The sequence below is a fragment of the Pleurodeles waltl genome, chromosome 12, assembly GCF_031143425.1.
Source record: "Pleurodeles waltl isolate 20211129_DDA chromosome 12, aPleWal1.hap1.20221129, whole genome shotgun sequence".
Classification (NCBI taxonomy): Eukaryota; Metazoa; Chordata; class Amphibia; order Caudata; family Salamandridae; genus Pleurodeles; species Pleurodeles waltl.
The window spans coordinates 126,483,501-126,509,249 of record NC_090451.1 but is presented as its reverse complement, the minus strand read 5'-3'; the positions used below and the strand labels follow the sequence as shown (position 1 = coordinate 126,509,249).

The window sequence follows — 25,749 nt, the reverse complement described above, 5'->3', positions numbered from 1 at the left end:
GGTGTGAAACCAATGCTGGGTCCCAGTAACCTAAACATTTTTGAAAAGAAGACAACATTCTGAATTCAGCAATGGGTAACTTGTGTAGATCTTACAAGTGTTTCCTACAGAAAATAACAACTGAAATAAAAAAAAAATATTGAAATTGAGAAGAAAAAAACAGCCATTTTCCTCTACGTTTTACTCTGTAACTTTTTTCTGCAATGTCAGATTTTTGAAAGCAATATACCATTACGCCTGCTGGACTCTTCTGGTTGCGGGGATATATAGGGCTTGTAGGTTCATCAAGAACCCTAGGTATCCAGAGAAAATAAATGAGCTGCACCTTGCAGTGGGTTTTCATTCTATACCGGGTATACTGCAATTAATTTGCCGAAGTATATAGAGTGAAAAAAAGGTATCAAGAAAACCTTTCTATTTCCAAAATGGGCACAAGATAAGGAGTGAAGGAGCAGTGGTTATTTGCACATCTCTGAATTCTGGGGTGCCCACACTAGCATGCAAATTAAAGGGCATTTCTCAAATAGACGTCTTTTTTACACACTGTCTTATATTTGGAAGGAAAAAATGTAGATAAAGACAAGGGGCAGTAACTCTTGTTTTGCTATTCTATGTTTCCCCAAGTCTCCCGATAACATTTTTTACCTCACTTGTGTGGGTAGGCCTAGCGCCCGCGACAGGAAGTGCCCCAAAACACAACGTGGACACATCAAATTTTCCCAAAGAAAACCAAAACCTAGGTAAAAGACATTGTCATTTGCAACGCCAATAGCTCTAACTCTCACAAATGTGAGACCTTTCGCATTGCAAATGCTTGTTTTTTTGTGCAGGCAAGTGTGCGTGGAGCCTGCTTTGGTTCTTAAGACCTCAGACCTAAAGCAAAGCTTAGACAGAAACATAGCAATGTGCCCTTTGCACACAGTTAGAGATCCTACTAAATGGAGTCATATATAGGTCTGCACGGCCATTTTGCTCAATTTTGTTGTGATATAAAGTTTCGGTAGAGCTCAATGAGAGCTGGTAGTTATGGCCGAGTGGTTAAGGTGATGGGCTTGAAATCCTTTGGGGGTTCCCTGCACGGGTTTGAATCCTGCTGACTACCTCTGTTGTTTATTTTAAACCTGATTTTTAAAATAACTGTGAAGAACACATTTACCAACTTTATTTGGGAAGATAGATAATTTACTTTAAATCTTTATTTAACAGAGGTTCGATTTTATTTTGCAGAGAGAAGAGCGGGTGACCGCGTGGGGAGAACAAATGATTTGTTAAACCTTCCATTTGAAGGTGATCTAAGCAGAATGAAGCAAAACAACAGCAGCGCCAATCAGCCGATTTCTTGGAGTCCACGGTTTAGGAGTTTACTTAGAAGGAGACTGTAAAAGAGTTTTAAAATTAGGGACCTATTGGTAGAGTCACTGCTTATGCAAATTGAAGGGTCAGAAGGGAGATGCGTCATTAAGATCTGTAAAAATCCATCTCTGGCAGCGGTGGGATTTGAACCCACGCCTCCAAAGAGACTGGAGCCTTAATCCAGCGCCTTAGACCGCTCGGCCACGCTACCTGTTGCTCTCAGTGTGTCTGTGCACTTCATGAGCACCGTAACCCTGAGTCTCCTCACTTAGTGTGGAAAGTCGAGTTGATAAACCATTTCATGGACATGATTACAATGTCGGGAGGGTGATGTGGTAATTGAAGGTTATCTCTCTTACTCAGTCACTGCACAAGTCTTCTCCCACCTGCTCGGACCTAGTGCAATCACCTTAAAAGACAACACTCTCCGAGCAATGACTTCCAACCAAGGTATAAGCACCTGCTCTACATAGGCAATGTGACTCCATCATTTTCTAATGAAACAAGTGTTCATACTGGTGGGCTCATTTCTTTGGGTGGGATCTAATGAATGAGCAGTTCATTCAAAAATAACCGAGGAGTTGCACGTATTCATGACATCAGCCCTATTGCCGCAACCAGTCTCCCCAACATACTGTTTAGCTTTCCAGTGACGTCATGTCTTGTGTGGCCTATTCACATTCCGCTGTTAATATTTTTTAGCCAATAGAATTTCACAGGCTCCCGTCTTTGAGCTCACATTGAAAAGGCACAAGTCCCAAAATGCAACCGGGTGCTGTTTAAAACTCCAGCACTGGTGGGCGGTGCCCCAGGTGACATGGGGCCCACCTGGATGCTCTGACTGCCTTTCACGTGACAGTCACAGACACACACAGGACAGAGGTTCAAAAGCTATTCTGAAAGAAGTAAGGACAACAGGCCCACGTGAAACTAAACTTTTTAAATAGATGATTTTTGTTTCTATTGACCGGGTTCTCACTCGTTCTGCGCGGCAAGTCAAATGTAAATGAGCCTCGCAATAAAAATGCACAGAGGATGGTAAAATTCACTTCACTCTGCGCTCGTTGATGCTGAGAGCATGGTTGTCAGCCCGCACGCTTGTTATTTTGATGTGGAATTACTTGATTGCTTTGTGATAATTTTCATTACTCCGAATTGCAAGTTCCCCTACCCCAGTAATAATGTTTGAGGTATTGCTTCCCTACCACACCAACAAGGCCACCCTCTGACCAAGTCCTTTGCCTCTCTTCAGAACTACCATAAGCCCCTCCATGCACTAGGAACTTTTTGCTTGACGACCATCTAGGCGTCCTTGGAATATTGATATTTAGAAGTAACAATGTTTGTTTATTTTAACTAACTGACCTTTTTAGGGTCTCGCTTGATAGACTCTGTAGTATTCAGTAAAGGGCTTGGAGCCCGCATGTCTCTCACCATTTTTTTATTTATGTGGCACTCTTCTTTACAGTTTCCTAATTCATCAAGGCATGTCTTGCATCATTTCCGTTCCTCTCTGTAGAGCAGCGACCAAGCGTTGATTGATTCAGCTTAATCAGTGCCTGACCGCTGCTCCCCACCTGATCAAGGTACTATTTTTTCCTTTTACCTTCTAGTGCCCTGCAAACAGAAGGCTTGTGACTGGCAAAAACATGCCCAGCAGGACAACCAAAACTGTTAAGTTTTAAATTTAAATCGAACTTTCTTTTATTTTGCCAAATCGTCTTTTCCCACGTTCCACGCATGTTTTCTTTTGCTTTTGTTCGTGGGCACTCTTCTCAAAAGATGACGATTAGCTCGTTTAAAATATTGCAAATCAACAGTGTTTCTTTATTATGTGTAAATTCTGAAATTAATCTTTAACACATAATCCTGCGGTACACTTCAATCCACCCCACTCCAATCTTCCCCACTACAATCCACCCCATCCAGACCACTTCACCCACACTAATCCACCTCACTCCAGTCCAAATCACTCACCCGAATCCAATCCACTCTAACTCATCCTACTCCAATCCTCTCCACCCACCCCAAGCAAATCTGTCTCACTCCAATGTGCCCCACTATAATAAAAAACAATCTGCACCACTCCAAAACAATCTGTCCCACTTCGATCCAAAACAATCTGCCCCACTCCAATCTGCCCGACTCCACTTCAAAACAATCTCCCCTACTCCAATTCAAAACAATCTACCCCACTGCAATCTGCTGCACTCCAATCAAAAACAAACTACCACACTGCAATCCAAAACAATCTGCCATACTGCAATCGAAAACAATCTGTCCCACCCAAGGCAGTGGTGGCTGGTGCACTTTGAAAGGAGTTGGTGGGAGGGAAAAATAGTTCATCTGAAGCTAAGTGAAGAAATTGGAATAAAATAGTGCATTTTAACCCCTTCGCTGCCAGCCTTTTCCCCCTCAGGTGCCAGGCATTTTTTTGGCTATTTGGGGCAGGGCGCGCTTAGGCCCTCATAGATTTTTGTCCACATAAGCTATCCACGCCAAATTTGCGTCCTTTTTTTCCAACATCCTAGGGATTCTAGAGGTACCCAGACTTTGTGGGTTCCCCTGAAGGAGACCAAGAAATTAGCCAAAATACGGTAAACATTTTGTTTTAAAAAAGAAAAAAATGGAAAAAAGGGCTGGAGAAGAAGGCTTGTGGTTTTTGTCCCTGAAATTGGCATCAACAAAGGGTTTGCACTGCTAAAATCAGCAGCTTCCCAGCTTTCAGGGACAGGCAGACTTGAATCAGAAAACCCAATTTTTCAACACAATTTTGGCATTTTACTGGGACATACCCCATTTTTACGATTTTGTGTGCTTTTAGCCTCCTTCCAGTCAGTGACAGAAATGGGTGTGAAACCAATGCTGGGTCCCAGTAACCTAAACATTTTTGAAAAGAAGACAACATTCTGAATTCAGCAATGGGTAACTTGTGTAGATCTTACAAGTGTTTCCTACAGAAAATAACAACTGAAATAAAAAAAAAATATTGAAATTGAGAAGAAAAAAACAGCCATTTTCCTCTACGTTTTACTCTGTAACTTTTTTCTGCAATGTCAGATTTTTGAAAGCAATATACCATTACGCCTGCTGGACTCTTCTGGTTGCGGGGATATATAGGGCTTGTAGGTTCATCAAGAACCCTAGGTATCCAGAGAAAATAAATGAGCTGCACCTTGCAGTGGGTTTTCATTCTATACCGGGTATACTGCAATTAATTTGCCGAAGTATATAGAGTGAAAAAAAGGTATCAAGAAAACCTTTCTATTTCCAAAATGGGCACAAGATAAGGAGTGAAGGAGCAGTGGTTATTTGCACATCTCTGAATTCTGGGGTGCCCACACTAGCATGCAAATTAAAGGGCATTTCTCAAATAGACGTCTTTTTTACACACTGTCTTATATTTGGAAGGAAAAAATGTAGATAAAGACAAGGGGCAGTAACTCTTGTTTTGCTATTCTATGTTTCCCCAAGTCTCCCGATAACATTTTTTACCTCACTTGTGTGGGTAGGCCTAGCGCCCGCGACAGGAAGTGCCCCAAAACACAACGTGGACACATCAAATTTTCCCAAAGAAAACCAAAACCTAGGTAAAAGACATTGTCATTTGCAACGCCAATAGCTCTAACTCTCACAAATGTGAGACCTTTCGCATTGCAAATGCTTGTTTTTTTGTGCAGGCAAGTGTGCGTGGAGCCTGCTTTGGTTCTTAAGACCTCAGACCTAAAGCAAAGCTTAGACAGAAACATAGCAATGTGCCCTTTGCACACAGTTAGAGATCCTACTAAATGGAGTCATATATAGGTCTGCACGGCCATTTTGCACAATTTTGTTGTGATATAAAGTTTCGGTATAGCTCAATGAGAGCTGGTAGTTATGGCCGAGTGGTTAAGATGATGGGCTTGAAATCCTTTGGGGGTTCCCTGCACGGGTTTGAATCCTGCTGACTACCTCTGTTGTTTATTTTAAACCTGATTTTTAAAAAAACTGTGAAGAACACATTTACCAACTTTATTTGGGAAGATAGATAATTTACTTTAAATCTTTATTTAACAGAGGTTCGATTTTATTTTGCAGAGAGAAGAGCGGGTGACCGCGTGGGGAGAACAAATTATTTGTTAAACCTTCCATTTGAAGGTGATCTAAGCAGAATGAAGCAAAACAACAGCAGCGCCAATCAGCCGATTTCTTGGAGTCCACGGTTTAGGAGTTTACTTAGAAGGAGACTGTAAAAGAGTTTTAAAATTAGGGACCTATTGGTAGAGTCACTGCTTATGCAAATTGAAGGGTCAGAAGGGAGATGCGTCATTAAGATCTGTAAAAATCCATCTCTGGCAGCGGTGGGATTTGAACCCACGCCTCCAAAGAGACTGGAGCCTTAATCCAGCGCCTTAGACCGCTCGGCCACGCTACCTGTTGCTCTCAGTGTGTCTGTGCACTTCATGAGCACCGTAACCCTGAGTCTCCTCACTTAGTGTGGAAAGTCGAGTTGATAAACCATTTCATGGACATGATTACAATGTCGGGAGGGTGATGTGGTAATTGAAGGTTATCTCTCTTACTCAGTCACTGCACAAGTCTTCTCCCACCTGCTCGGACCTAGTGCAATCACCTTAAAAGACAACACTCTCCGAGCAATGACTTCCAACCAAGGTATAAGCACCTGCTCTACATAGGCAATGTGACTCCATCATTTTCTAATGAAACAAGTGTTCATACTGGTGGGCTCATTTCTTTGGGTGGGATCTAATGAATGAGCAGTTCATTCAAAAATAACCGAGGAGTTGCACGTATTCATGACATCAGCCCTATTGCCGCAACCAGTCTCCCCAACATACTGTTTAGCTTTCCAGTGACGTCATGTCTTGTGTGGCCTATTCACATTCCGCTGTTAATATTTTTTAGCCAATAGAATTTCACAGGCTCCCGTCTTTGAGCTCACATTGAAAAGGCACAAGTCCCAAAATGCAACCGGGTGCTGTTTAAAACTCCAGCACTGGTGGGCGGTGCCCCAGGTGACATGGGGCCCACCTGGATGCTCTGACTGCCTTTCACGTGACAGTCACAGACACACACAGGACAGAGGTTCAAAAGCTATTCTGAAAGAAGTAAGGACAACAGGCCCACGTGAAACTAAACTTTTTAAATAGATGATTTTTGTTTCTATTGACCGGGTTCTCACTCGTTCTGCGCGCCAAGTCAAATGTAAATGAGCCTCGCAATAAAAATGCACAGAGGATGGTAAAATTCACTTCACTCTGCGCTCGTTGATGCTGAGAGCATGGTTGTCAGCCCGCACGCTTGTTATTTTGATGTGGAATTACTTGATTGCTTTGTGATAATTTTCATTACTCCGAATTGCAAGTTCCCCTACCCCAGTAATAATGTTTGAGGTATTGCTTCCCTACCACACCAACAAGGCCACCCTCTGACCAAGTCCTTTGCCTCTCTTCAGAACTACCATAAGCCCCTCCATGCACTAGGAACTTTTTGCTTGACGACCATCTAGGCGTCCTTGGAATATTGATATTTAGAAGTAACAATGTTTGTTTATTTTAACTAACTGACCTTTTTAGGGTCTCGCTTGATAGACTCTGTAGTATTCAGTAAAGGGCTTGGAGCCCGCATGTCTCTCACCATTTTTTTATTTATGTGGCACTCTTCTTTACAGTTTCCTAATTCATCAAGGCATGTCTTGCATCATTTCCGTTCCTCTCTGTAGAGCAGCGACCAAGCGTTGATTGATTCAGCTTAATCAGTGCCTGACCGCTGCTCCCCACCTGATCAAGGTACTATTTTTTCCTTTTACCTTCTAGTGCCCTGCAAACAGAAGGCTTGTGACTGGCAAAAACATGCCCAGCAGGACAACCAAAACTGTTAAGTTTTAAATTTAAATCGAACTTTCTTTTATTTTGCCAAATCGTCTTTTCCCACGTTCCACGCATGTTTTCTTTTGCTTTTGTTCGTGGGCACTCTTCTCAAAAGATGACGATTAGCTCGTTTAAAATATTGCAAATCAACAGTGTTTCTTTATTATGTGTAAATTCTGAAATTAATCTTTAACACATAATCCTGCGGTACACTTCAATCCACCCCACTCCAATCTTCCCCACTACAATCCACCCCATCCAGACCACTTCACCCACACTAATCCACCTCACTCCAGTCCAAATCACTCACCCGAATCCAATCCACTCTAACTCATCCTACTCCAATCCTCTCCACCCACCCCAAGCAAATCTGTCTCACTCCAATGTGCCCCACTATAATAAAAAACAATCTGCACCACTCCAAAACAATCTGTCCCACTTCGATCCAAAACAATCTGCCCCACTCCAATCTGCCCGACTCCACTTCAAAACAATCTCCCCTACTCCAATTCAAAACAATCTACCCCACTGCAATCTGCTGCACTCCAATCAAAAACAAACTACCACACTGCAATCCAAAACAATCTGCCATACTGCAATCGAAAACAATCTGTCCCACCCAAGGCAGTGGTGGCTGGTGCACTTTGAAAGGAGTTGGTGGGAGGGAAAAATAGTTCATCTGAAGCTAAGTGAAGAAATTGGAATAAAATAGTGCATTTTAACCCCTTCGCTGCCAGCCTTTTCCCCCTCAGGTGCCAGGCATTTTTTTGGCTATTTGGGGCAGGGCGCGCTTAGGCCCTCATAGATTTTTGTCCACATAAGCTATCCACGCCAAATTTGCGTCCTTTTTTTCCAACATCCTAGGGATTCTAGAGGTACCCAGACTTTGTGGGTTCCCCTGAAGGAGACCAAGAAATTAGCCAAAATACGGTAAACATTTTGTTTTAAAAAAGAAAAAAATGGAAAAAAGGGCTGGAGAAGAAGGCTTGTGGTTTTTGTCCCTGAAATTGGCATCAACAAAGGGTTTGCACTGCTAAAATCACCAGCTTCCCAGCTTTCAGGGACAGGCAGACTTGAATCAGAAAACCCAATTTTTCAACACAATTTTGGCATTTTACTGGGACATACCCCATTTTTACGATTTTGTGTGCTTTTAGCCTCCTTCCAGTCAGTGACAGAAATGGGTGTGAAACCAATGCTGGGTCCCAGTAACCTAAACATTTTTGAAAAGAAGACAACATTCTGAATTCAGCAATGGGTAACTTGTGTAGATCTTACAAGTGTTTCCTACAGAAAATAACAACTGAAATAAAAAAAAAATATTGAAATTGAGAAGAAAAAAACAGCCATTTTCCTCTACGTTTTACTCTGTAACTTTTTTCTGCAATGTCAGATTTTTGAAAGCAATATACCATTACGCCTGCTGGACTCTTCTGGTTGCGGGGATATATAGGGCTTGTAGGTTCATCAAGAACCCTAGGTATCCAGAGAAAATAAATGAGCTGCACCTTGCAGTGGGTTTTCATTCTATACCGGGTATACTGCAATTAATTTGCCGAAGTATATAGAGTGAAAAAAAGGTATCAAGAAAACCTTTCTATTTCCAAAATGGGCACAAGATAAGGAGTGAAGGAGCAGTGGTTATTTGCACATCTCTGAATTCTGGGGTGCCCACACTAGCATGCAAATTAAAGGGCATTTCTCAAATAGACGTCTTTTTTACACACTGTCTTATATTTGGAAGGAAAAAATGTAGATAAAGACAAGGGGCAGTAACTCTTGTTTTGCTATTCTATGTTTCCCCAAGTCTCCCGATAACATTTTTTACCTCACTTGTGTGGGTAGGCCTAGCGCCCGCGACAGGAAGTGCCCCAAAACACAACGTGGACACATCAAATTTTCCCAAAGAAAACCAAAACCTAGGTAAAAGACATTGTCATTTGCAACGCCAATAGCTCTAACTCTCACAAATGTGAGACCTTTCGCATTGCAAATGCTTGTTTTTTTGTGCAGGCAAGTGTGCGTGGAGCCTGCTTTGGTTCTTAAGACCTCAGACCTAAAGCAAAGCTTAGACAGAAACATAGCAATGTGCCCTTTGCACACAGTTAGAGATCCTACTAAATGGAGTCATATATAGGTCTGCACGGCCATTTTGCACAATTTTGTTGTGATATAAAGTTTCGGTAGAGCTCAATGAGAGCTGGTAGTTATGGCCGAGTGGTTAAGGTGATGGGCTTGAAATCCTTTGGGGGTTCCCTGCACGGGTTTGAATCCTGCTGACTACCTCTGTTGTTTATTTTAAACCTGATTTTTAAAATAACTGTGAAGAACACATTTACCAACTTTATTTGGGAAGATAGATAATTTACTTTAAATCTTTATTTAACAGAGGTTCGATTTTATTTTGCAGAGAGAAGAGCGGGTGACCGCGTGGGGAGAACAAATGATTTGTTAAACCTTCCATTTGAAGATGATCTAAGCAGAATGAAGCAAAACAACAGCAGCGCCAATCAGCCGATTTCTTGGAGTCCACGGTTTAGGAGTTTACTTAGAAGGAGACTGTAAAAGAGTTTTACAATTAGGGACCTATTGGTAGAGTCACTGCTTATGCAAATTGAAGGGTCAGAAGGGAGATGCGTCATTAAGATCTGTAAAAATCCATCTCTGGCAGCGGTGGGATTTGAACCCACGCCTCCAAAGAGACTGGAGCCTTAATCCAGGGCCTTAGACCGCTCGGCCACGCTATCTGTTGCTCTCAGTGTGTCTGTGCACTTCATGAGCACCGTAACCCTGAGTCTCCTCACTTAGTGTGGAAAGTCGAGTTGATAAACCATTTCATGGACATGATTACAATGTCGGGAGGGTGATGTGGTAATTGAAGGTTATCTCTCTTACTCAGTCACTGCACAAGTCTTCTCCCACCTGCTCGGACCTAGTGCAATCACCTTAAAAGACAACACTCTCCGAGCAATGACTTCCAACCAAGGTATAAGCACCTGCTCTACATAGGCAATGTGACTCCATCATTTTCTAATGAAACAAGTGTTCATACCGGTGGGCTCATTTCTTTGGGTGGGATCTAATGAATGAGCAGTTCATTCAAAAATAACTGAGGAGTTGCACGTATTCATGACATCAGCCCTATTGCCGCACCCAGTCTCCCCAACATACTGTTTAGCTTTCCAGTGACGTCATGTCTTGTGTGGCCTATTCACATTCCGCTGTTAATATTTTTTAGCCAATAGAATTTCACAGGCTCCCGTCTTTGAGCTCACATTGAAAAGGCACAAGTCCCAAAATGCAACCGGGTGCTGTTTAAAACTCCAGCACTGGTGGGCGGTGCTCCAGGTGACATGGGGTCCACCTGGATGCCCTGACTGCCTTTCACGTGACAGTCACAGACACACACAGGACAGAGGTTCAAAAGCTATTCTGAAAGAAGTAAGGACAACAGGCCCACGTGAAACTAAACTTTTTAAATAGATGATTTTTGTTTCTATTGACCTGGTTCTCACTCGTTCTGCGCTCCAAGTCAAATGTAAATGAGCCTCGCAATAAAAATGCACAGAGGATGGTAAAATTCACTTCACTCTGCGCTCGTTGATGCTGAGAGCATGGTTGTCAGCCCGCACGCTTGTTATTTTGATGTGGAATTACTTGATTGCTTTGTGATAATTTTCATTACTCCGAATTGCAAGTTCCCCTACCCCAGTAATAATGTTTGAGGTATTGCTTCCCTACCACACCAACAAGGCCACCCTCTGACCAAGTCCTTTGCCTCTCTTCAGAACTACCATAAGCCCCTCCATGCACTAGGAACTTTTTGCTTGACGACCATCTAGGCGTCCTTGGAATATTGATTTTTAGAAGTAACAATGTTTGTTTATTTTAACTAACTGACCTTTTTAGGGTCTCGCTTGATAGACTCTGTAGTATTCAGTAAAGGGCTTGGAGCCCGCATGTCTCTCACCATTTTTTTATTTATGTGGCACTCTTCTTTACAGTTTCCTAATTCATCAAGGCATGTCTTGCATCATTTCCGTTCCTCTCTGTAGAGCAGCGACCAAGCGTTGATTGATTCAGCTTAATCAGTGCCTGACCGCTGCTCCCCACCTGATCAAGGTACTATTTTTTCCTTTTACCTTCTAGTGCCCTGCAAACAGAAGGCTTGTGACTGGCAAAAACATGCCCAGCAGGACAACCAAAACTGTTAAGTTTTAAATTTAAATCGAACTTTCTTTTATTTTGCCAAATCGTCTTTTCCCACGTTCCACGCATGTTTTCTTTTGCTTTTGTTCGTGGGCACTCTTCTCAAAAGATGACGATTAGCTCGTTTAAAATATTGCAAATCAACAGTGTTTCTTTATTATGTGTAAATTCTGAAATTAATCTTTAACACATAATCCTGCGGTACACTTCAATCCATCCCACTCCAATCTTCCCCACTACAATCCACCCCATCCAGACCACTTCACCCACACTAATCCACCTCACTCCAGTCCAAATCACTCACCCGAATCCAATCCATTCTAACTCATCCTATTCCAATCCTCTCCACCCACCCCAAGCAAATCTGTCTCACTCCAATGTGCCCCACTATAATAAAAAACAATCTGCACCACTCCAAAACAATCTGTCCCACTTCGATCCAAAACAATCTGCCCCACTCCACTTCAAAACAATCTCCCCTACTCCAATTCAAAACAATCTACCCCACTGCAATCTGCTGCACTCCAATCAAAAACAAACTACCACACTGCAATCCAAAACAATCTGCCATACTGCAATCGAAAACAATCTGTCCCACCCAAGGCAGTGGTGGCTGGTGCACTTTGAAAGGAGTTGGTGGGAGGGAAAAATAGTTCATCTGAAGCTAAGTGAAGAAATTGGAATAAAATAGTGCATTTTAACCCCTTCGCTGCCAGCCTTTTCCCCCTCAGGTGCCAGGCATTTTTTTGGCTATTTGGGGCAGGGCGCGCTTAGGCCCTCATAGATTTTTGTCCACATAAGCTATCCACGCCAAATTTGCGTCCTTTTTTTCCAACATCCTAGGGATTCTAGAGGTACCCAGACTTTGTGGGTTCCCCTGAAGGAGACCAAGAAATTAGCCAAAATACGGTAAACATTTTGTTTTAAAAAAGAAAAAAATGGAAAAAAGGGCTGGAGAAGAAGGCTTGTGGTTTTTGTCCCTGAAATTGGCATCAACAAAGGGTTTGCACTGCTAAAATCACCAGCTTCCCAGCTTTCAGGGACAGGCAGACTTGAATCAGAAAACCCAATTTTTCAACACAATTTTGGCATTTTACTGGGACATACCCCATTTTTACGATTTTGTGTGCTTTTAGCCTCCTTCCAGTCAGTGACAGAAATGGGTGTGAAACCAATGCTGGGTCCCAGTAACCTAAACATTTTTGAAAAGAAGACAACATTCTGAATTCAGCAATGGGTAACTTGTGTAGATCTTACAAGTGTTTCCTACAGAAAATAACAACTGAAATAAAAAAAAAATATTGAAATTGAGAAGAAAAAAACAGCCATTTTCCTCTACGTTTTACTCTGTAACTTTTTTCTGCAATGTCAGATTTTTGAAAGCAATATACCATTACGCCTGCTGGACTCTTCTGGTTGCGGGGATATATAGGGCTTGTAGGTTCATCAAGAACCCTAGGTATCCAGAGAAAATAAATGAGCTGCACCTTGCAGTGGGTTTTCATTCTATACCGGGTATACTGCAATTAATTTGCCGAAGTATATAGAGTGAAAAAAAGGTATCAAGAAAACCTTTCTATTTCCAAAATGGGCACAAGATAAGGAGTGAAGGAGCAGTGGTTATTTGCACATCTCTGAATTCTGGGGTGCCCACACTAGCATGCAAATTAAAGGGCATTTCTCAAATAGACGTCTTTTTTACACACTGTCTTATATTTGGAAGGAAAAAATGTAGATAAAGACAAGGGGCAGTAACTCTTGTTTTGCTATTCTATGTTTCCCCAAGTCTCCCGATAACATTTTTTACCTCACTTGTGTGGGTAGGCCTAGCGCCCGCGACAGGAAGTGCCCCAAAACACAACGTGGACACATCAAATTTTCCCAAAGAAAACCAAAACCTAGGTAAAAGACATTGTCATTTGCAACGCCAATAGCTCTAACTCTCACAAATGTGAGACCTTTCGCATTGCAAATGCTTGTTTTTTTGTGCAGGCAAGTGTGCGTGGAGCCTGCTTTGGTTCTTAAGACCTCAGACCTAAAGCAAAGCTTAGACAGAAACATAGCAATGTGCCCTTTGCACACAGTTAGAGATCCTACTAAATGGAGTCATATATAGGTCTGCACGGCCATTTTGCACAATTTTGTTGTGATATAAAGTTTCGGTAGAGCTCAATGAGAGCTGGTAGTTATGGCCGAGTGGTTAAGGTGATGGACTTGAAATCCTTTGGGGGTTCCCTGCACGGGTTTGAATCCTGCTGACTACCTCTGTTGTTTATTTTAAACCTGATTTTTAAAATAACTGTGAAGAACACATTTACCAACTTTATTTGGGAAGATAGATAATTTACTTTAAATCTTTATTTAACAGAGGTTCGATTTTATTTTGCAGAGAGAAGAGCGGGTGACCGCGTGGGGAGAACAAATGATTTGTTAAACCTTCCATTTGAAGATGATCTAAGCAGAATGAAGCAAAACAACAGCAGCGCCAATCAGCCGATTTCTTGGAGTCCACGGTTTAGGAGTTTACTTAGAAGGAGACTGTAAAAGAGTTTTACAATTAGGGACCTATTGGTAGAGTCACTGCTTATGCAAATTGAAGGGTCAGAAGGGAGATGCGTCATTAAGATCTGTAAAAATCCATCTCTGGCAGCGGTGGGATTTGAACCCACGCCTCCAAAGAGACTGGAGCCTTAATCCAGGGCCTTAGACCGCTCGGCCACGCTACCTGTTGCTCTCAGTGTGTCTGTGCACTTCATGAGCACCGTAACCCTGAGTCTCCTCACTTAGTGTGGAAAGTCGAGTTGATAAACCATTTCATGGACATGATTACAATGTCGGGAGGGTGATGTGGTAATTGAAGGTTATCTCTCTTACTCAGTCACTGCACAAGTCTTCTCCCACCTGCTCGGACCTAGTGCAATCACCTTAAAAGACAACACTCTCCGAGCAATGACTTCCAACCAAGGTATAAGCACCTGCTCTACATAGGCAATGTGACTCCATCATTTTCTAATGAAACAAGTGTTCATACCGGTGGGCTCATTTCTTTGGGTGGGATCTAATGAATGAGCAGTTCATTCAAAAATAACTGAGGAGTTGCACGTATTCATGACATCAGCCCTATTGCCGCACCCAGTCTCCCCAACATACTGTTTAGCTTTCCAGTGACGTCATGTCTTGTGTGGCCTATTCACATTCCGCTGTTAATATTTTTTAGCCAATAGAATTTCACAGGCTCCCGTCTTTGAGCTCACATTGAAAAGGCACAAGTCCCAAAATGCAACCGGGTGCTGTTTAAAACTCCAGCACTGGTGGGCGGTGCTCCAGGTGACATGGGGTCCACCTGGATGCCCTGACTGCCTTTCACGTGACAGTCACAGACACACACAGGACAGAGGTTCAAAAGCTATTCTGAAAGAAGTAAGGACAACAGGCCCACGTGAAACTAAACTTTTTAAATAGATGATTTTTGTTTCTATTGACCTGGTTCTCACTCGTTCTGCGCGCCAAGTCAAATGTAAATGAGCCTCGCAATAAAAATGCACAGAGGATGGTAAAATTCACTTCACTCTGCGCTCGTTGATGCTGAGAGCATGGTTGTCAGCCCGCACGCTTGTTATTTTGATGTGGAATTACTTGATTGCTTTGTGATAATTTTCATTACTCCGAATTGCAAGTTCCCCTACCCCAGTAATAATGTTTGAGGTATTGCTTCCCTACCACACCAACAAGGCCACCCTCTGACCAAGTCCTTTGCCTCTCTTCAGAACTACCATAAGCCCCTCCATGCACTAGGAACTTTTTGCTTGACGACCATCTAGGCGTCCTTGGAATATTGATTTTTAGAAGTAACAATGTTTGTTTATTTTAACTAACTGACCTTTTTAGGGTCTCGCTTGATAGACTCTGTAGTATTCAGTAAAGGGCTTGGAGCCCGCATGTCTCTCACCATTTTTTTATTTATGTGGCACTCTTCTTTACAGTTTCCTAATTCATCAAGGCATGTCTTGCATCATTTCCGTTCCTCTCTGTAGAGCAGCGACCAAGCGTTGATTGATTCAGCTTAATCAGTGCCTGACCGCTGCTCCCCACCTGATCAAGGTACTATTTTTTCCTTTTACCTTCTAGTGCCCTGCAAACAGAAGGCTTGTGACTGGCAAAAACATGCCCAGCAGGACAACCAAAACTGTTAAGTTTTAAATTTAAATCGAACTTTCTTTTATTTTGCCAAATCGTCTTTTCCCACGTTCCACGCATGTTTTCTTTTGCTTTTGTTCGTGGGCACTCTTCTCAAAAGATGACGATTAGCTCGTTTAAAATATTGCAAATCAACAGTGTTTCTTTATTATGTGTAAATTCTGAAATTAATCTTTAACACATAATCCTGCGGTACACTTCAATCCACCCCACTCCAATCTTCCCCACTACAATCCACCCCATCCAGACCACTTCACCCACACTAATCCACCTCACTCCAGTCCAAATCACTCACCCGAATCCAATCCACTCTAACTCATCCTACTCCAATCCTCTCCACCCACCCCAAGCAAATCTGTCTCACTCCAATGTGCCCCACTATAATAAAAAACAATCTGCACCACTCCAAAACAATCTGTCCCACTTCGATCCAAAACAATCTGCCCCACTCCAATCTGCCCGACTCCACTTCAAAACAATCTCCCCTACTCCAATTCAAAACAATCTACCCCACTGCAATCTGCTGCACTCCAATCAAAAACAAACTACCACACTGCAATCCAAAACAATCTGCCATACTGCAATCGAAAACAATCTGTCCCACCCAAGGCAGTGGTGGCTGGTGCACTTTGAAAGGAGTTGGTGGGAGGGAAAAATAGTTCATCTGAAGCTAAGTGAAGAAATTGGAATAAAATAGTGCATTTTAACCCCTTCGCTGCCAGCCTTTTCCCCCTCAGGTGCCAGGCATTTTTTTGGCTATTTGGGGCAGGGCGCGCTTAGGCCCTCATAGATTTTTGTCCACATAAGCTATCCACGCCAAATTTGCGTCCTTTTTTTCCAACATCCTAGGGATTCTAGAGGTACCCAGACTTTGTGGGTTCCCCTGAAGGAGACCAAGAAATTAGCCAAAATACGGTAAACATTTTGTTTTAAAAAAGAAAAAAATGGAAAAAAGGGCTGGAGAAGAAGGCTTGTGGTTTTTGTCCCTGAAATTGGCATCAACAAAGGGTTTGCACTGCTAAAATCACCAGCTTCCCAGCTTTCAGGGACAGGCAGACTTGAATCAGAAAACCCAATTTTTCAACACAATTTTGGCATTTTACTGGGACATACCCCATTTTTACGATTTTGTGTGCTTTTAGCCTCCTTCCAGTCAGTGACAGAAATGGGTGTGAAACCAATGCTGGGTCCCAGTAACCTAAACATTTTTGAAAAGAAGACAACATTCTGAATTCAGCAATGGGTAACTTGTGTAGATCTTACAAGTGTTTCCTACAGAAAATAACAACTGAAATAAAAAAAAAATATTGAAATTGAGAAGAAAAAAACAGCCATTTTCCTCTACGTTTTACTCTGTAACTTTTTTCTGCAATGTCAGATTTTTGAAAGCAATATACCATTACGCCTGCTGGACTCTTCTGGTTGCGGGGATATATAGGGCTTGTAGGTTCATCAAGAACCCTAGGTATCCAGAGAAAATAAATGAGCTGCACCTTGCAGTGGGTTTTCATTCTATACCGGGTATACTGCAATTAATTTGCCGAAGTATATAGAGTGAAAAAAAGGTATCAAGAAAACCTTTCTATTTCCAAAATGGGCACAAGATAAGGAGTGAAGGAGCAGTGGTTATTTGCACATCTCTGAATTCTGGGGTGCCCACACTAGCATGCAAATTAAAGGGCATTTCTCAAATAGACGTCTTTTTTACACACTGTCTTATATTTGGAAGGAAAAAATGTAGATAAAGACAAGGGGCAGTAACTCTTGTTTTGCTATTCTATGTTTCCCCAAGTCTCCCGATAACATTTTTTACCTCACTTGTGTGGGTAGGCCTAGCGCCCGCGACAGGAAGTGCCCCAAAACACAACGTGGACACATCAAATTTTCCCAAAGAAAACCAAAACCTAGGTAAAAGACATTGTCATTTGCAACGCCAATAGCTCTAACTCTCACAAATGTGAGACCTTTCGCATTGCAAATGCTTGTTTTTTTGTGCAGGCAAGTGTGCGTGGAGCCTGCTTTGGTTCTTAAGACCTCAGACCTAAAGCAAAGCTTAGACAGAAACATAGCAATGTGCCCTTTGCACACAGTTAGAGATCCTACTAAATGGAGTCATATATAGGTCTGCACGGCCATTTTGCTCAATTTTGTTGTGATATAAAGTTTCGGTAGAGCTCAATGAGAGCTGGTAGTTATGGCCGAGTGGTTAAGGTGATGGGCTTGAAATCCTTTGGGGGTTCCCTGCACGGGTTTGAATCCTGCTGACTACCTCTGTTGTTTATTTTAAACCTGATTTTTAAAATAACTGTGAAGAACACATTTACCAACTTTATTTGGGAAGATAGATAATTTACTTTAAATCTTTATTTAACAGAGGTTCGATTTTATTTTGCAGAGAGAAGAGCGGGTGACCGCGTGGGGAGAACAAATGATTTGTTAAACCTTCCATTTGAAGGTGATCTAAGCAGAATGAAGCAAAACAACAGCAGCGCCAATCAGCCGATTTCTTGGAGTCCACGGTTTAGGAGTTTACTTAGAAGGAGACTGTAAAAGAGTTTTAAAATTAGGGACCTATTGGTAGAGTCACTGCTTATGCAAATTGAAGGGTCAGAAGGGAGATGCGTCATTAAGATCTGTAAAAATCCATCTCTGGCAGCGGTGGGATTTGAACCCACGCCTCCAAAGAGACTGGAGCCTTAATCCAGCGCCTTAGACCGCTCGGCCACGCTACCTGTTGCTCTCAGTGTGTCTGTGCACTTCATGAGCACCGTAACCCTGAGTCTCCTCACTTAGTGTGGAAAGTCGAGTTGATAAACCATTTCATGGACATGATTACAATGTCGGGAGGGTGATGTGGTAATTGAAGGTTATCTCTCTTACTCAGTCACTGCACAAGTCTTCTCCCACCTGCTCGGACCTAGTGCAATCACCTTAAAAGACAACACTCTCCGAGCAATGACTTCCAACCAAGGTATAAGCACCTGCTCTACATAGGCAATGTGACTCCATCATTTTCTAATGAAACAAGTGTTCATACTGGTGGGCTCATTTCTTTGGGTGGGATCTAATGAATGAGCAGTTCATTCAAAAATAACCGAGGAGTTGCACGTATTCATGACATCAGCCCTATTGCCGCAACCAGTCTCCCCAACATACTGTTTAGCTTTCCAGTGACGTCATGTCTTGTGTGGCCTATTCACATTCCGCTGTTAATATTTTTTAGCCAATAGAATTTCACAGGCTCCCGTCTTTGAGCTCACATTGAAAAGGCACAAGTCCCAAAATGCAACCGGGTGCTGTTTAAAACTCCAGCACTGGTGGGCGGTGCCCCAGGTGACATGGGGCCCACCTGGATGCTCTGACTGCCTTTCACGTGACAGTCACAGACACACACAGGACAGAGGTTCAAAAGCTATTCTGAAAGAAGTAAGGACAACAGGCCCACGTGAAACTAAACTTTTTAAATAGATGATTTTTGTTTCTATTGACCGGGTTCTCACTCGTTCTGCGCGCCAAGTCAAATGTAAATGAGCCTCGCAATAAAAATGCACAGAGGATGGTAAAATTCACTTCACTCTGCGCTCGTTGATGCTGAGAGCATGGTTGTCAGCCCGCACGCTTGTTATTTTGATGTGGAATTACTTGATTGCTTTGTGATAATTTTCATTACTCCGAATTGCAAGTTCCCCTACCCCAGTAATAATGTTTGAGGTATTGCTTCCCTACCACACCAACAAGGCCACCCTCTGACCAAGTCCTTTGCCTCTCTTCAGAACTACCATAAGCCCCTCCATGCACTAGGAACTTTTTGCTTGACGACCATCTAGGCGTCCTTGGAATATTGATATTTAGAAGTAACAATGTTTGTTTATTTTAACTAACTGACCTTTTTAGGGTCTCGCTTGATAGACTCTGTAGTATTCAGTAAAGGGCTTGGAGCCCGCATGTCTCTCACCATTTTTTTATTTATGTGGCACTCTTCTTTACAGTTTCCTAATTCATCAAGGCATGTCTTGCATCATTTCCGTTCCTCTCTGTAGAGCAGCGACCAAGCGTTGATTGATTCAGCTTAATCAGTGCCTGACCGCTGCTCCCCACCTGATCAAGGTACTATTTTTTCCTTTTACCTTCTAGTGCCCTGCAAACAGAAGGCTTGTGACTGGCAAAAACATGCCCAGCAGGACAACCAAAACTGTTAAGTTTTAAATTTAAATCGAACTTTCTTTTATTTTGCCAAATCGTCTTTTCCCACGTTCCACGCATGTTTTCTTTTGCTTTTGTTCGTGGGCACTCTTCTCAAAAGATGACGATTAGCTCGTTTAAAATATTGCAAATCAACAGTGTTTCTTTATTATGTGTAAATTCTGAAATTAATCTTTAACACATAATCCTGCGGTACACTTCAATCCACCCCACTCCAATCTTCCCCACTACAATCCACCCCATCCAGACCACTTCACCCACACTAATCCACCTCACTCCAGTCCAAATCACTCACCCGAATCCAATCCACTCTAACTCATCCTACTCCAATCCTCTCCACCCACCCCAAGCAAATCTGTCTCACTCCAATGTGCCCCACTATAATAAAAAACAATCTGCACCACTCCAAAACAATCTGTCCCACTTCGATCCAAAACAATCTGCCCCACTCCAATCTGCCCGACTCCACTTCAAAACAATCTCCCCTACTCCAATTCAAAACAATCTACCCCACTGCAATCTGCTGCACTCCAATCAAAAACAAACTACCACACTGCAATCCAAAACAATCTGCCATACTGCAATCGAAAACAATCTGTCCCACCCAAGGCAGTGGTGGCTGGTGCACTTTGAAAGGAGTTGGTGGGAGGGAAAAATAGTTCATCTGAAGCTAAGTGAAGAAATTGGAATAAAATAGTGCATTTTAACCCCTTCGCTGCCAGCCTTTTCCCCCTCAGGTGCCAGGCATTTTTTTGGCTATTTGGGGCAGGGCGCGCTTAGGCCCTCATAGATTTTTGTCCACATAAGCTATCCACGCCAAATTTGCGTCCTTTTTTTCCAACATCCTAGGGATTCTAGAGGTACCCAGACTTTGTGGGTTCCCCTGAAGGAGACCAAGAAATTAGCCAAAATACGGTAAACATTTTGTTTTAAAAAAGAAAAAAATGGAAAAAAGGGCTGGAGAAGAAGGCTTGTGGTTTTTGTCCCTGAAATTGGCATCAACAAAGGGTTTGCACTGCTAAAATCACCAGCTTCCCAGCTTTCAGGGACAGGCAGACTTGAATCAGAAAACCCAATTTTTCAACACAATTTTGGCATTTTACTGGGACATACCCCATTTTTACGATTTTGTGTGCTTTTAGCCTCCTTCCAGTCAGTGACAGAAATGGGTGTGAAACCAATGCTGGGTCCCAGTAACCTAAACATTTTTGAAAAGAAGACAACATTCTGAATTCAGCAATGGGTAACTTGTGTAGATCTTACAAGTGTTTCCTACAGAAAATAACAACTGAAATAAAAAAAAAATATTGAAATTGAGAAGAAAAAAACAGCCATTTTCCTCTACGTTTTACTCTGTAACTTTTTTCTGCAATGTCAGATTTTTGAAAGCAATATACCATTACGCCTGCTGGACTCTTCTGGTTGCGGGGATATATAGGGCTTGTAGGTTCATCAAGAACCCTAGGTATCCAGAGAAAATAAATGAGCTGCACCTTGCAGTGGGTTTTCATTCTATACCGGGTATACTGCAATTAATTTGCCGAAGTATATAGAGTGAAAAAAAGGTATCAAGAAAACCTTTCTATTTCCAAAATGGGCACAAGATAAGGAGTGAAGGAGCAGTGGTTATTTGCACATCTCTGAATTCTGGGGTGCCCACACTAGCATGCAAATTAAAGGGCATTTCTCAAATAGACGTCTTTTTTACACACTGTCTTATATTTGGAAGGAAAAAATGTAGATAAAGACAAGGGGCAGTAACTCTTGTTTTGCTATTCTATGTTTCCCCAAGTCTCCCGATAACATTTTTTACCTCACTTGTGTGGGTAGGCCTAGCGCCCGCGACAGGAAGTGCCCCAAAACACAACGTGGACACATCAAATTTTCCCAAAGAAAACCAAAACCTAGGTAAAAGACATTGTCATTTGCAACGCCAATAGCTCTAACTCTCACAAATGTGAGACCTTTCGCATTGCAAATGCTTGTTTTTTTGTGCAGGCAAGTGTGCGTGGAGCCTGCTTTGGTTCTTAAGACCTCAGACCTAAAGCAAAGCTTAGACAGAAACATAGCAATGTGCCCTTTGCACACAGTTAGAGATCCTACTAAATGGAGTCATATATAGGTCTGCACGGCCATTTTGCACAATTTTGTTGTGATATAAAGTTTCGGTAGAGCTCAATGAGAGCTGGTAGTTATGGCCGAGTGGTTAAGGTGATGGGCTTGAAATCCTTTGGGGGTTCCCTGCACGGGTTTGAATCCTGCTGACTACCTCTGTTGTTTATTTTAAACCTGATTTTTAAAATAACTGTGAAGAACACATTTACCAACTTTATTTGGGAAGATAGATAATTTACTTTAAATCTTTATTTAACAGAGGTTCGATTTTATTTTGCAGAGAGAAGAGCGGGTGACCGCGTGGGGAGAACAAATGATTTGTTAAACCTTCCATTTGAAGATGATCTAAGCAGAATGAAGCAAAACAACAGCAGCGCCAATCAGCCGATTTCTTGGAGTCCACGGTTTAGGAGTTTACTTAGAAGGAGACTGTAAAAGAGTTTTACAATTAGGGACCTATTGGTAGAGTCACTGCTTATGCAAATTGAAGGGTCAGAAGGGAGATGCGTCATTAAGATCTGTAAAAATCCATCTCTGGCAGCGGTGGGATTTGAACCCACGCCTCCAAAGAGACTGGAGCCTTAATCCAGGGCCTTAGACCGCTCGGCCACGCTATCTGTTGCTCTCAGTGTGTCTGTGCACTTCATGAGCACCGTAACCCTGAGTCTCCTCACTTAGTGTGGAAAGTCGAGTTGATAAACCATTTCATGGACATGATTACAATGTCGGGAGGGTGATGTGGTAATTGAAGGTTATCTCTCTTACTCAGTCACTGCACAAGTCTTCTCCCACCTGCTCGGACCTAGTGCAATCACCTTAAAAGACAACACTCTCCGAGCAATGACTTCCAACCAAGGTATAAGCACCTGCTCTACATAGGCAATGTGACTCCATCATTTTCTAATGAAACAAGTGTTCATACCGGTGGGCTCATTTCTTTGGGTGGGATCTAATGAATGAGCAGTTCATTCAAAAATAACTGAGGAGTTGCACGTATTCATGACATCAGCCCTATTGCCGCACCCAGTCTCCCCAACATACTGTTTAGCTTTCCAGTGACGTCATGTCTTGTGTGGCCTATTCACATTCCGCTGTTAATATTTTTTAGCCAATAGAATTTCACAGGCTCCCGTCTTTGAGCTCACATTGAAAAGGCACAAGTCCCAAAATGCAACCGGGTGCTGTTTAAAACTCCAGCACTGGTGGGCGGTGCTCCAGGTGACATGGGGTCCACCTGGATGCCCTGACTGCCTTTCACGTGACAGTCACAGACACACACAGGACAGAGGTTCAAAAGCTATTCTGAAAGAAGTAAGGACAACAGGCCCACGTGAAACTAAACTTTTTAAATAGATGATTTTTGTTTCTATTGACCTGGTTCTCACTCGTTCTGCGCGCCAAGTCAAATGTAAATGAGCCTCGCAATAAAAATGCACAGAGGATGGTAAAATTCACTTCACTCTGCGCTCGTTGATGCTGAGAGCATGGTTGTCAGCCCGCACGCTTGTTATTTTGATGTGGAATTACTTGATTGCTTTGTGATAATTTTCATTACTCCGAATTGCAAGTTCCCCTACCCCAGTAATAATGTTTGAGGTATTGCTTCCCTACCACACCAACAAGGCCACCCTCTGACCAAGTCCTTTGCCTCTCTTCAGAACTACCATAAGCCCCTCCATGCACTAGGAACTTTTTGCTTGACGACCATCTAGGCGTCCTTGGAATATTGATTTTTAGAAGTAACAATGTTTGTTTATTTTAACTAACTGACCTTTTTAGGGTCTCGCTTGATAGACTCTGTAGTATTCAGTAAAGGGCTTGGAGCCCGCATGTCTCTCACCATTTTTTTATTTATGTGGCACTCTTCTTTACAGTTTCCTAATTCATCAAGGCATGTCTTGCATCATTTCCGTTCCTCTCTGTAGAGCAGCGACCAAGCGTTGATTGATTCAGCTTAATCAGTGCCTGACCGCTGCTCCCCACCTGATCAAGGTACTATTTTTTCCTTTTACCTTCTAGTGCCCTGCAAACAGAAGGCTTGTGACTGGCAAAAACATGCCCAGCAGGACAACCAAAACTGTTAAGTTTTAAATTTAAATCGAACTTTCTTTTATTTTGCCAAATCGTCTTTTCCCACGTTCCACGCATGTTTTCTTTTGCTTTTGTTCGTGGGCACTCTTCTCAAAAGATGACGATTAGCTCGTTTAAAATATTGCAAATCAACAGTGTTTCTTTATTATGTGTAAATTCTGAAATTAATCTTTAACACATAATCCTGCGGTACACTTCAATCCATCCCACTCCAATCTTCCCCACTACAATCCACCCCATCCAGACCACTTCACCCACACTAATCCACCTCACTCCAGTCCAAATCACTCACCCGAATCCAATCCATACTAACTCATCCTATTCCAATCCTCTCCACCCACCCCAAGCAAATCTGTCTCACTCCAATGTGCCCCACTATAATAAAAAACAATCTGCACCACTCCAAAACAATCTGTCCCACTTCGATCCAAAACAATCTGCCCCACTCCACTTCAAAACAATCTCCCCTACTCCAATTCAAAACAATCTACCCCACTGCAATCTGCTGCACTCCAATCAAAAACAAACTACCACACTGCAATCCAAAACAATCTGCCATACTGCAATCGAAAACAATCTGTCCCACCCAAGGCAGTGGTGGCTGGTGCACTTTGAAAGGAGTTGGTGGGAGGGAAAAATAGTTCATCTGAAGCTAAGTGAAGAAATTGGAATAAAATAGTGCATTTTAACCCCTTCGCTGCCAGCCTTTTCCCCCTCAGGTGCCAGGCATTTTTTTGGCTATTTGGGGCAGGGCGCGCTTAGGCCCTCATAGATTTTTGTCCACATAAGCTATCCACGCCAAATTTGCGTCCTTTTTTTCCAACATCCTAGGGATTCTAGAGGTACCCAGACTTTGTGGGTTCCCCTGAAGGAGACCAAGAAATTAGCCAAAATACGGTAAACATTTTGTTTTAAAAAAGAAAAAAATGGAAAAAAGGGCTGGAGAAGAAGGCTTGTGGTTTTTGTCCCTGAAATTGGCATCAACAAAGGGTTTGCACTGCTAAAATCACCAGCTTCCCAGCTTTCAGGGACAGGCAGACTTGAATCAGAAAACCCAATTTTTCAACACAATTTTGGCATTTTACTGGGACATACCCCATTTTTACGATTTTGTGTGCTTTTAGCCTCCTTCCAGTCAGTGACAGAAATGGGTGTGAAACCAATGCTGGGTCCCAGTAACCTAAACATTTTTGAAAAGAAGACAACATTCTGAATTCAGCAATGGGTAACTTGTGTAGATCTTACAAGTGTTTCCTACAGAAAATAACAACTGAAATAAAAAAAAAATATTGAAATTGAGAAGAAAAAAACAGCCATTTTCCTCTACGTTTTACTCTGTAACTTTTTTCTGCAATGTCAGATTTTTGAAAGCAATATACCATTACGCCTGCTGGACTCTTCTGGTTGCGGGGATATATAGGGCTTGTAGGTTCATCAAGAACCCTAGGTATCCAGAGAAAATAAATGAGCTGCACCTTGCAGTGGGTTTTCATTCTATACCGGGTATACTGCAATTAATTTGCCGAAGTATATAGAGTGAAAAAAAGGTATCAAGAAAACCTTTCTATTTCCAAAATGGGCACAAGATAAGGAGTGAAGGAGCAGTGGTTATTTGCACATCTCTGAATTCTGGGGTGCCCACACTAGCATGCGAATTAAAGGGCATTTCTCAAATAGACGTCTTTTTTACACACTGTCTTATATTTGGAAG

General features: G+C 42.4%; 7 non-coding genes across 7 annotated transcripts; 1 reads left to right on the top strand and 6 right to left on the bottom strand.

The window, feature by feature from the left end:
* Positions 1 to 1,482: 1,482 nt before the first annotated feature.
* TRNAL-AAG (transfer RNA leucine (anticodon AAG)) lies at positions 1,483 to 1,564 on the bottom strand. Its single transcript has one exon. It is a non-coding gene; the product is annotated as a tRNA-Leu (tRNA).
* Positions 1,565 to 5,685: 4,121 nt separating this feature from the next.
* TRNAL-AAG (transfer RNA leucine (anticodon AAG)) lies at positions 5,686 to 5,767 on the bottom strand. Its single transcript has one exon. It is a non-coding gene; the product is annotated as a tRNA-Leu (tRNA).
* A 4,121-nt stretch (positions 5,768 to 9,888) lies between these two features.
* TRNAL-AAG (transfer RNA leucine (anticodon AAG)) lies at positions 9,889 to 9,970 on the bottom strand. Its single transcript has one exon. It is a non-coding gene; the product is annotated as a tRNA-Leu (tRNA).
* A 3,644-nt stretch (positions 9,971 to 13,614) lies between these two features.
* Positions 13,615 to 13,696, top strand: TRNAS-UGA (transfer RNA serine (anticodon UGA)). Its single transcript has one exon. It is a non-coding gene; the product is annotated as a tRNA-Ser (tRNA).
* A 380-nt stretch (positions 13,697 to 14,076) lies between these two features.
* TRNAL-AAG (transfer RNA leucine (anticodon AAG)) lies at positions 14,077 to 14,158 on the bottom strand. Its single transcript has one exon. It is a non-coding gene; the product is annotated as a tRNA-Leu (tRNA).
* Positions 14,159 to 18,279: 4,121 nt separating this feature from the next.
* On the bottom strand, positions 18,280 to 18,361 carry TRNAL-AAG (transfer RNA leucine (anticodon AAG)). The gene has a single exon. It is a non-coding gene; the product is annotated as a tRNA-Leu (tRNA).
* Positions 18,362 to 22,482: 4,121 nt separating this feature from the next.
* On the bottom strand, positions 22,483 to 22,564 carry TRNAL-AAG (transfer RNA leucine (anticodon AAG)). Its single transcript has one exon. It is a non-coding gene; the product is annotated as a tRNA-Leu (tRNA).
* Positions 22,565 to 25,749: the final 3,185 nt, after the last annotated feature.